Source organism: Mustela putorius, unplaced genomic scaffold (assembly GCF_011764305.1).
Source record: "Mustela putorius furo isolate JIRA1106 unplaced genomic scaffold, ASM1176430v1.1 tig00000695_pilon_pilon_pilon, whole genome shotgun sequence".
NCBI classification, from domain to species: Eukaryota; Metazoa; Chordata; class Mammalia; order Carnivora; family Mustelidae; genus Mustela; species Mustela putorius.
This window is the reverse complement of record NW_025421447.1, coordinates 281,575-292,430: the sequence shown is the minus strand read 5'-3', so window position 1 is coordinate 292,430 and position 10,856 is coordinate 281,575. Positions and strand designations below refer to the sequence as shown.

At 41.2% G+C, this 10,856-nt stretch overlaps 1 pseudogene; it reads left to right on the top strand.

Annotated features, from left to right (window-relative positions):
• The first annotated feature begins 5,916 nt into the window (after positions 1 to 5,916).
• LOC101677490 lies at positions 5,917 to 6,247 on the top strand (annotated as a pseudogene).
• The last annotated feature ends 4,609 nt before the right edge of the window (positions 6,248 to 10,856 follow it).

Below are 10,856 nucleotides of genomic sequence, written 5' to 3'. Positions count from 1 at the left end.
TGTACTTGAGACCTTTCTTATTTCTTGAGAAAAGCTTGTACTGCTATATATTTTCCTCTCAGGACTGCCTTTGCTGTATCCCACAGATTATGAACAATTGCCTTTTCATTATCATTGTTTCCATGAATTTTTTCAATTCTTCTTTAATTTCCTGGTTGACCCATTCATTCTTTAAAAGGATGCTGTTTAGTCTCCATGTATTTGGGTTCTTTCCAAATTTCCTCTTGTGATTGAGTTCTAGCTTCAGAGCATTGTGGTTTGAAAATATGCAGGTAATGATCCCAATCTTTTGATGCCAGTTGAGACATGATTTAGGACCCAGGATGTGATATATTCTGGAGAATGTTCCATGTGCACTAGAGAAGAATGTATATTCCTTTGCTTTGGGATGAACTGTTCTGAATATAACTGTGATGTCTATCTGGTCCAGTGTGTCATTTAAGGCCTTTATTTCATTGTTGATCTTTTGCTTGGATGATCTGTCCATTTCAGTGAGGGGAGTGTTAAAGTCTCCTACTATTGTTGCATTATTGTTAATGTGTTTCTTTGATTTTGTTATTAATTGGTTTTATAGCTGGCTGCTCCCACGTTAGGTGCATAGATATTTAATATTGTTAGATCTTCTTATTGGACAGATCCTTTGAGTATGATATAGTGTCCTTCCTCATCTCTTATTATAGTCTTTGGCTTAAAATCTAATTGATATGATATAAGGATTGCCTCCCCAGCTTTCTTTTGATGTTCATTAGCATGGTAAATTGTTTTCCACCCCCTCACTTTAAATCTGGAGGTGTCTTCAGGTCTAAAATGAGTTTCTTGTAGGCAGCATAGTGACGGGTTTTGTTTTGTTTTGTTTTTTATCCATTCTGATACCCTGTGTCTTTTGATTGGGGCATTTAGCCCATTAACATTCAGGGTAACTATTGAGAGATATGAATTCAATGCCATTGTGTTGCCTGTAAGGTAACTGTTACTGTATATTGTCTCTGTTCCCTTCTGATCTACTACTTTTAGGCTCTCTCTGCTTAGAGGACCTCTTTCAATATTTCCTGTAGAGCTGGTTTGGTGTTTGCAAATTCTTTCTTGTTTTTGTTTGTCCTGGAAGCTTTTTATCTCTCCTTCTATTTTCAATGATAGCCTAGCTGGATATAGTATTCTTGGCGGTATGTTTTTTTTGTTTAGTGCTCTGAATATATCGTGCCAGCTCTTTCTGGCCTGCCAGATCTCTGTGGATAAGTCTGCTGCCAATCTAATATTTTTACCATTGTACATTACAGACTTCTTTTCCTGGGCTGCTTTCAGGATTTTCTCTTTGTCACTAAGACTTGTCAATTTTACTATTAGGTGATGGGGTGTGGACCTATTCTTGTTGATTTTGAGGGGGTTTCTCTGCACCTCTTGGATTTTGATGCTTGCTCCCTTTACCATATTAGGGAAATTCTCTCCAATAATTCTAATATACCTTATGCTCCCCTCTCTCTTTTTTCTTCTTCTGGAATCCCAAGTATTCTAATGTTGGTTCATCTTATAGTGTCATTTATCTCTCGAATTCTGTTCTAGTGGTCCAGTAGCTGTTTGTCCCTCTTTTGCTCAGCTTCTTTATTCTCTGTCATTTGGTCTTCTATATTGCTAATTCTTTATTCTGCCTCATTTATCCTAGCAGTGAAAACCTCCATTTTTTATTGCACCTCATTAATAGCTTTTTTGATTTCAACTTTGTTAGATTTTAGTTCTTTTATTTCTCCAGAATGGGCTTTTATAGCTCCTGAGAGGGTTTCTCTAATATCTTCCATGCCTTTTTCGAGCCCAGCTAGAACCTTGAAAATCATCATTCTGAACTCTAGATCTGACATACTAGCAATGTCTGTATTGTTTAGGTCCCTAGCCTTTGGTACTGCCTCTTGTTCTTTTTTTTTTTTTTTTTTTTTTTTTTGTGGTGAGTTTTTCCACCTTGTCATTTTGTCCAGATAAGAGTATATGAAGGAGCAAGTAAAATACTAAAAGGGTGGCAAAGACCCCAGGAAAATATGCTTTAACCAAATTAGAAGAGATCCCAAATTGTGGTGGGGGGGGATAAAAAGAGGTTCAGAAAAAAAAGAATCAATTATAAAAAGAAAACAAATAAAGAAAAAATATATATTAGATAAACTAGTTAAAAAACGTTAAAAAAGAAAAGGGTAAAAGTTAAAAAAATTAGCAGAAGAAGAAAAAAGAAATTGAAAAAAACATTAAATTAAGTGCAAGACTAAAGTATCATGGGGAGAAAGCAATGAGTTCTGCGCTTTGCTTTCTCCTCCTCTGGAATTCTGCTGCTCTCCTTGGTATTGAACCTGCACTCCTTGGTAGGTGAACTTGGTCCTGGCTGGATTTCTTGTTGATCTTCTGGGGGAGGGGCCTGTTGTAGTGATTCTCAAGTGTCTTTGCCCCAGGCAGAATTGCACCTCCCTTACCAGAGGCTGTGCTGAATAATCAGCTTGGGTTTGCTTTCAGGAGCTTTTGTTCCCTGAATGTTTTCCGTATTCCGGAGGACGGGAATGCAAATGGCGGCCTCCTAGTCTCCAGCCTGGATGAGGAGAGAGCTTGGGGCCCCACTCCTCAGTGCACCCTCAGAGAATAGCTCCCAGTTACTCCCATCTCCCTGGCCTCTGGCCGTGCTCCAAGCTCACCAAGCCTGCGACCGGTTTAAGGTAACCCTGAGCTGAGAGCTCACTCCTCGGCTCTGTCTCTGTAGCCAGATTCTCTGTTCTAATACCTGGAAGCTCTGCGACACTCAGATAACCCCGATCCTTCTGTGACCCTGTGGGACCTGAGGCTACGCTGACCCCGCATGGGCTTCACCCTGGTTTAGTCTCTGAAGCGATGTCCCTCAGCAGAACATACTTTTAAAAGTCCTGATTTCTCTGTGAAATATTTTGTGATTTTCAGTCAGATCTGTCCCTCAGTATATCAGGCGTCACACTATTAAAAATGATACCACTTTTCACATTTCAATGAGGCATTACAATCACATAAATGACACCTGTAATTTATATATTGATGTTGAATCTTGATACAAAGAAACCATTTCAGATTCATGTTTGATCTGGCAGTGGGCATATCTTTGGAGACTCAGGTATTTGCCAGGTGAGAAGAATCTGATTCCATTCCCTTGCACTTTTCTCAGCAGCCCATGGATGAAGGAATAGTCCAACCCACATACAGTCCTGTGGCTGGGCAGATTGTACAGAGTCTTGTAGACCAATGTGTGCAAAATGTTTTGCATGCCCATTAATACACTTTCCTTGAGAGTAAGCATTCACTTGGCAAGGCTGCCAGTTTATCTTGTGTTTAGCTCTAACACCACTGTCACAAAATTTTAGAGGCCAATATTCTCTCTTATTATTTAATTTAGTCTTCAATAAACTTTTACCAGCATTATGTACTTCAAGAAGCTTTGGAATGGTATGCAATGATATATCCATCAAAAACCATGAGTTTGTGCCCAAATCTGATTCATCTCATTTCTCATGTGATCTATTATGAAATGACACCACAGCATTAAAACAAGTAATAGTGGCAGGCTGAGGGCTGCCTATGATTGAGTTGTTTGACTGAGCTGTGTGACTCAGTTTCCTTAGGAGACAGTGGCTCCTACTCCAGATCTGAAGTAGGTGTCCACTACCATTCGTTCATAAGCATCAGGTCCTAATTCTGCAACAGAATCTGTAATCCTTTGTCACAGCTTCTTTCCCTCAAGGAAGAGTGAAAGTTCTTTGCTTTGAGTAATGATTGGTGTGTGTAGCACATTTAAGTTACCTCTTTAGCCATTGAACTTAACATCCTATCAGGTAAAGCTTGGTCACCTACATAACTCACAAGGTCACATTCCCTGTGGTTCAGGTGACATGTCTCAAGGAAATCAAAGCATCCATTCAGTGCTAGTTGTCTTTCCTAAAGTTATCCTTGATAGACTAAAACGTGGCTCACAAACAGCTTTAAATGTGTTTGATTTAGGTTTGTCTAAGCGTTTCCTTAAGTCCAACTACACAAATGACTTTCAGGCCAGATTTTGTTTCCCAATGCCCTGCATATTTTGACAGGACCTACGGGTCAATATAAACATAGATTTATTCCAATTTGATTATAACCAACCAATCATTGTGTACATGACATGTAATTCCATACATTCCTTCTTTTACCTGTTTACTTTTGATGTTGATATGATATGATGTTACTCACCCCTTCCACTGGCATTCTGAATTTCAATTCTGCTCTCTGTTTAAGAAGAACAACAAACTGCTTTACCTTGTTATTCATCAAAGTCATCATAGGATGTGTTTAAATCTATGCATTTGTGAGCATCAATATTTCTTAAAGATTTTATTTATTCTAGGGAGAAAGAGTAGTGGGAGCTGGGAGAATAGAGGGGGACAGAGAGGGAGAAAGAAGCTGAAGGAGATTCTGTGCTGTGCATGGGGCCCAACTCGGGTCTTGGTCCCACTACCACCAGATCATGACTGAGATGGGACCAAGAGTCAGATGCTTCACTGAGTGAGCCACCCAGGAACCCCTTGGTATTTCTAAGGCTAGGAAATTTATTTTGAGTTGAAGCCAATAGTGGATAATCTGTGAAAAGAATGACTGTAGACCATGGACTAAATATTTAGTATCCATAAATCCAAAATTGTGCTACACATGTTTTTCCAAGATTGTGTAATGTTACCATGAGCCCACCCACCTGCAACTTCAAGCCCCAAACCTTTCCTCTCCAAGACCCTAGGGGACAACATTGTCACAAACTCAACCCATCCCCTTCTTGGGCCACCAGCCATGTGATCTGTTTTATTGCATGACCCTATAAGCAGAAACACTCCCCAGTTATTATGTGCATTAAAGGCCTCCTGTTTCTGTCTGACCAATGGAAGTAAGAGGTTTGCTTTGTTAATTGGCATCTAGAGCCAAGATTAGGGTCAGGTTTGTTTCCCCAGAAGTTATTAGGTACTGTTAAATGCAGGACCTTTTCTCTCACTATATGACACTTGACTCCACTTATATACTATATTCTCTAAAATTTCACTTTATGGTTAGATCTTTACCCTTTTTATTCATGGCCAACCCAGAGAGCATTACTAAGAATATTATTAATATCATGTGGCTTCAGATGGAAGGGTCCCCTACTCTGGCCACTCCTGACCTTAGGATAGAATTATCTTCAGTAAGAATAGACATCTCCAACCTTTATCCAAACACCATTGATTCCTCTAAGCCCACACTTACTTAGAAGACATCCACCGTGAGGGCAGCTCCAAGGCCAAAGCTAGGGGACTGGGGCAGAGTCTCATGGTCACATCTTCCTCCTCTTGGAACTGGTGCTTCCCAGCAGTACAATCAAATCCTGATCTGACATATGGGGGTCCTTGGCACATGCACAGTTTCACAGTGGACTAACTCATTCTCCTAGTCCTCACTGGTCAGCTCGAGCTGCTCCTTGCAGAGTTGGATGTTGTATTCCTCATTTTCCCCTGAATTTTCTGAACTTGACTTGTCCCTATTCTTTCCTCTGTTGGCAATCACTTGCTGCACCATTGCCTTGTCCTTCTTTGGGTTATTCTTATCCCCCAAACCTGATGATTTTCTGTCTTACATCTGCTCCCTCTGTTTTCTGTTTTCAGTCTGAGGTCAGCTCAGCTCCTACAGGGGACACACAGAGAAGGGCCCAAGTCAGGTCTCAGCTGTAGTCCCCAGAGCTACATTACAAACACCTCAGGTCCTCGTGCACTCACCAAAACTGAGCAAGAAGGGAACTGGGAGAATGTGAATACCAATCTTATCTTACACTAGGAAACTGAGGCCCATAGAAATTAAGAGCCAGGGCAATAAGTAGAATCTGGCCTCAGTGGAAGCTGTGGCTGCTCCAGACTGAATTCAAGTAACAAAATGGCCATGACTCTTCCCACACTTTTCAGTTTCTCTGCTCTCATTCAGTCTGAAGTCTCAGTTTATTGAAGAGGCACATTGGTATTACAGCAGTGGCATTTAATGAGGACCTTGATCTTGTACAAAAACTCTTCATGGACAAGATTACAGAATACAGAATGAAGCTATGGGCATCTGGAGGACATGCCAACAGTGGCCCAGAGACCCAGCTAGACCTAGAGAGGGAGCTTTTGAAGCTTAAGCAAATGTATGGTCAAGCGGATATAAATATGTCCCATACTTTACATGTGAAGATCCTAAATTTGCAGTAATAGAAAAGCCCCAGACCTGAAAAGATAAAATGAAATTTCTTTGGTAATTTGACCCAGATTAGTTGTACAACTGGTTCAGAATAAACACACATTTCTCAACTGTCAAATGTTCTTCAATTCTGATTGCAAATAAATTATTTGGTGATGTTGATGTAAAAATAAATAAATAAATAAATAAATAAATAAATAAATAACACATACAGCAAAAATGTGTTCCTCGGCTTTGGGTGATATTCCTATCCCTTGTAACATGAAGGACAGTATGGGGCATTTCCCATCTACAATAGGTTCTTTCTGACACACTTTTTCTGAGACCCTGGAGTGCGTGCATTCTGGCTACAAGGAATGGAAACCCTAACTTGTTTCTTGGAGGTGTGTTCCCAGTGATTTAGCTTTAGGGAATTACCATCAGCCTAAGGCTCTGCTAGGTTAGCAGGGAACCATTTTTCACACATGCGTGGTGTGGCAGATTTCCCAAAAAATAACATACAACTTCAAGGTAAATTGCTCACTGTACTTCCTCTTTTCTTCCTCCTGCTGTTTTCCTAACTATGGAAAATTGTATAAGACAAGAAAGTGAGTTAATGATAGACTTGGTTTGGGAATTAATAAGAGACTTTGGGGTGCCTGTGGGGTTCAGTCAGTTAATCATCTGCCCAGAGCTCAGGTCGTGATCCCAAGGTCCTGGGATCAAGCCCCACACTGGGACTAGGCTGGAGCCTGCTTCTTCCTCTCACTCTGCTGCTTTCCCTGCTTGTTCTATTTATCTGTGAAAAAAATAAATATTGAAAAAAAGATACATCCAGATCCTTCCAGCTGCCTTCATTTGTCCTGCAGCCCTCACTTCCTCCCCAAATCTCCAGCCACCTGGTTAACCTCCTGTCTTTGGGTACTGCCCCCTGGTCTCCTTGTGCTACTTGGAGGTCTCCTCCCTTAAGTCCTCTGCCTCCTTGTGGAGTCCAGTGTAACTGCCAGGACCAGAGGCTGAAGGCTCAGGCCCTGATCACTGACTCCAGCTGTGAGGTCAGACACCAGGCTCTAACTCACCACCTGCTGGGACTCCAAGATGTGGCACATCACCAGGCAGTGTTTGCCTGTGGACCCCAGAACCCACTGATGTGAGACTTCCTTCTTTTTTGGGTGAAATTCATATACAAGAATTTCGCCAAATGCAAAAGTATCCTACAATAACAGAGTTGTTCAACTAGTACCCTAGTTTGTTTTAGAGGTTTCTTTTACCTCCCCAAAACTCCTCCAGCCCCCTTGGAGACAATCTCTGCTCCCTCTTCCAGCCTCAAGCAATGCTGATCTGCTTTCTGTCTCTATACATGGCTCCTTTCTAGACATTATACATGAATCGAATGAGACAGTATGTAGTTCTTGGTGATGGGCTTCCTTCACTTAGCATGATTTTCAGGGTCCTCCATGCTGTGGTTTCAGTCAGATTTTTCTCCTATTGTTGCCAAATAGAATTCCATGGTATAGATGGGCCACCTTTTGTTCATTCACTGGTTGGTGGCCCTTTTTGCTGCTGTCAGGTTTTTCCTATAGTGACATGCTGACTAGATGTTTCTAAACAAGGCTTGAATTGATGATTTTTTTTTTTTAATTTCTCACAGCTAGATGTCTGCTTATGGAAATGCTGGGTCCAATGGGAAGCTTTTGTTGAACTTTTAAGAACTCTCTAAGTGACTTCCAAAGTGGCTCTTCTATTTCTGTTCCCCCTAGCAATATAAGAGGGTCCACTTTCTCAGCAACACATAGTGTTGTCTTTTGAAAAGAATCACATTTGTTGGTGTAAAATGGTCCCAGGTTTTACATGCATTTCCCTGCGGACTAACAACATTGATGACAGTTTTATGTGCTTATGAACTATGCATGTATCTTCTTAGTATCATGTGTATCTGAGTCTTATACTTTTTTTTTTATGAGAGGGTGTTGCTTCTGCCCATTCAGTGAGTTCAGAGAACTCCTATGTCTTGTGGATGTGAGTCTTCATTGGCTATTTAATCAGAAATATTGTATCCTATCATTGGTTTCTCTGTTTCTTTTCTCAGTGGTAAAGTTGGATGCAAAAAATGTTCATCTTAAGTTTTTCTCTTACATATAGAGAGTGCCAACTCTTCTTCTCAGGGTTATGAGTTAGAGCCCCATGTTGGTGTTGGAGAACTAGCTAAAATTTTTTTAAAAAGCAATAAGGCACGTGGGTGGCTCAGTGGGTTAAAGCCTCTGCTTTCGGCTCAGGTCATGATCCCAGGGTCCTGGGATCAAGGCCCACATTGGGCTCTCTGCTCAGCAGGGAGCCTGCTTCCCCCTCTCTCTCTGCCTGCCTCTCTGCCTACTTCTGATCTCTGTCTGTCAAATAAATGAAATCTTTAAAAAAAAGCAATAAATAAAAAATAAACAGATGCATGTGTCAGGATTGGGAATTACTCCCCCTAAGGAAAGGATGGGGCAGCTACCTTGGTTCTTGAAGATCAGGAGACTTTCTGAGCCCTAGAGAATCCTAAATGTTGTGTGACATTTCCGAAGATAAACCCAGAAACCCTACACTTTTAATAGTTGTTGGCTTTCCTGTGTGTGGTCAGAGGTTCACTGACAGTCCATAGCTGGCACACTAAGAACAGAAGTAGACCAAGAAACAGAATGTTCCCTGAATGTACCATATTACTCTATGCCCTGGCTGCAGTCTCACTGGGAATGGGAATGGGCAACTGAAATCCCTGGTATTCAACACAGGTTAGGAAAGAAGTAGAAAGTTTGTGGTAACAGTTTAAATTACTGTGTACTCAGATTAAATGTGAAAGCAAGTGGAGACTCTGTTGAACATTTTCTAAGTTTTGTGGTGGAAAGGAAGGCTAACAGACAAAACAATTCTACAACTCAGAGTTAGTGTTGCTGGGGTCTCAGATGCTTTGCTGGTACCTCACAATTTGACCCTTGAACATATAAGTAAAACTTGATACTGAGTACGATTTATGATTTGGGGGGGGCTGATTTGGCAATACAACCCTTTATGTAATCCCCATATGCATTGACTGTGCTCTTACACAATTTTCTGATGTTTCTTGAAATAGTTGCCATTAGCCAAAGTTAAAGCAGGAAAATCTATGTACAGAGTGACTGGTGGATTATTGGTTTCGTGGCCATGATGACCAAATTGGTTGCTGAGCTATCTTCCAAAACCATGTATCATTCCTTTGCACTGCCCAATTTCAACTCGAAAAGCCCAAAGGCATATTGGCCTGCTGCTTTGTGGTCCTTGTCATCAATTCCCTGGAAGTTCAGGATTATAACAGCTGTCAATTTTTTTAAAGATTTTATTTATTTATTTGCCAAAGACAAAAAGAGAGAACACAAGTAGGGGGAGCAGCAAAGGGAGAAGGTGAAGCAGGTGAAGCAGGCTCCCTGCCAAGCAGGGAGCCCAATGTGGGGCTGGATCCCAGGACCCTGGGATCATGACCTGAGCTGAGGGCAGAAGCTTAACCCACTGAACCACACATGTTCCCCAACAGCTCTTATTATCCCAAACCTCATCTATCATAACTCACTTTCTTGTTTTACACAATTTCTTATAGTTATTAAAACAGTAGCAATAAGAAAAGTACAGTGAGAAATCTTACTTTGAAAAAGTACATTCATTTTTTGAAAACTTTCCACATGTACGTGTGAAAAATGGTTCTCTGTCATCCTGGCAGAGCTTAGCTGATGGCAATTCCCTTAGCCAAGTCATCTGGAACACACCTAACACATACCTAACACACAAGTTACGGTTTCTATTCTTTGTAGCCAGAAAGCACACACCCCATGGTCTCAGGAAGACGGTGCTGGGAAGAACATATTGTAGATGGAAAATGGACTTCACAGTGTCCTTCATATTACAAGGACTAGGGAACATCACCAGAAGGGGAGGAACAGACTTTTCCTGTGGTATTTTATTTTATTTTATTTTAATCAGAATTAAAGAACATTTGATGTTGACAAATGTGTATTTATTCTGAACTAGTTGTACAACTAATCTGGCTCAAATTACCAAAGAAATATCATCTTATTTCTTCAGGATTGAGGCTATCAAGCATACTACCAGGCAATGATGTAATTAAATGTGCTGAAAACAATGCATTCATTAAGTAACTGCGAGGGCCAAAACACCAACAGCTATAAACATTGTCTTATAAGAGAAAAACCTATGAGAACACAAAGAAAAGAGTATTCTATCTTTGAACAGCTATCATCTAAGGAAAGCATGAATGCAGTCCCCTATTATCACAAATCAGGCAGTCGAATTTCCCACATTTGGTATGGACAAGCACTCAGCACAGGGAAGGCTGCCCCCCCCCACCTCAGAGGAGCATGAGGGAGTACTTCCCAGCAGACAGAGAAGAATAAATTTATATCTCTCTCCCTCTCCTTAAAACTTGCTTTGAGGAGACAGAGTACGTTGGCTGCACTGGTGGAGCTCAGTTTCCTAGCCAGTCCCCCATGTACCCAAAAGGCCTGGACACCCAGGGGGAGAGGGAGGAAAACCAAAAGTCAACAACCTCTGGGCTGGCCCTCTGGTTAACACCTGCTGGCAAAATCCCAGGCCCTGAGAACATCACAGGGGCTGGCTTCTTCACCAGGCGGGTT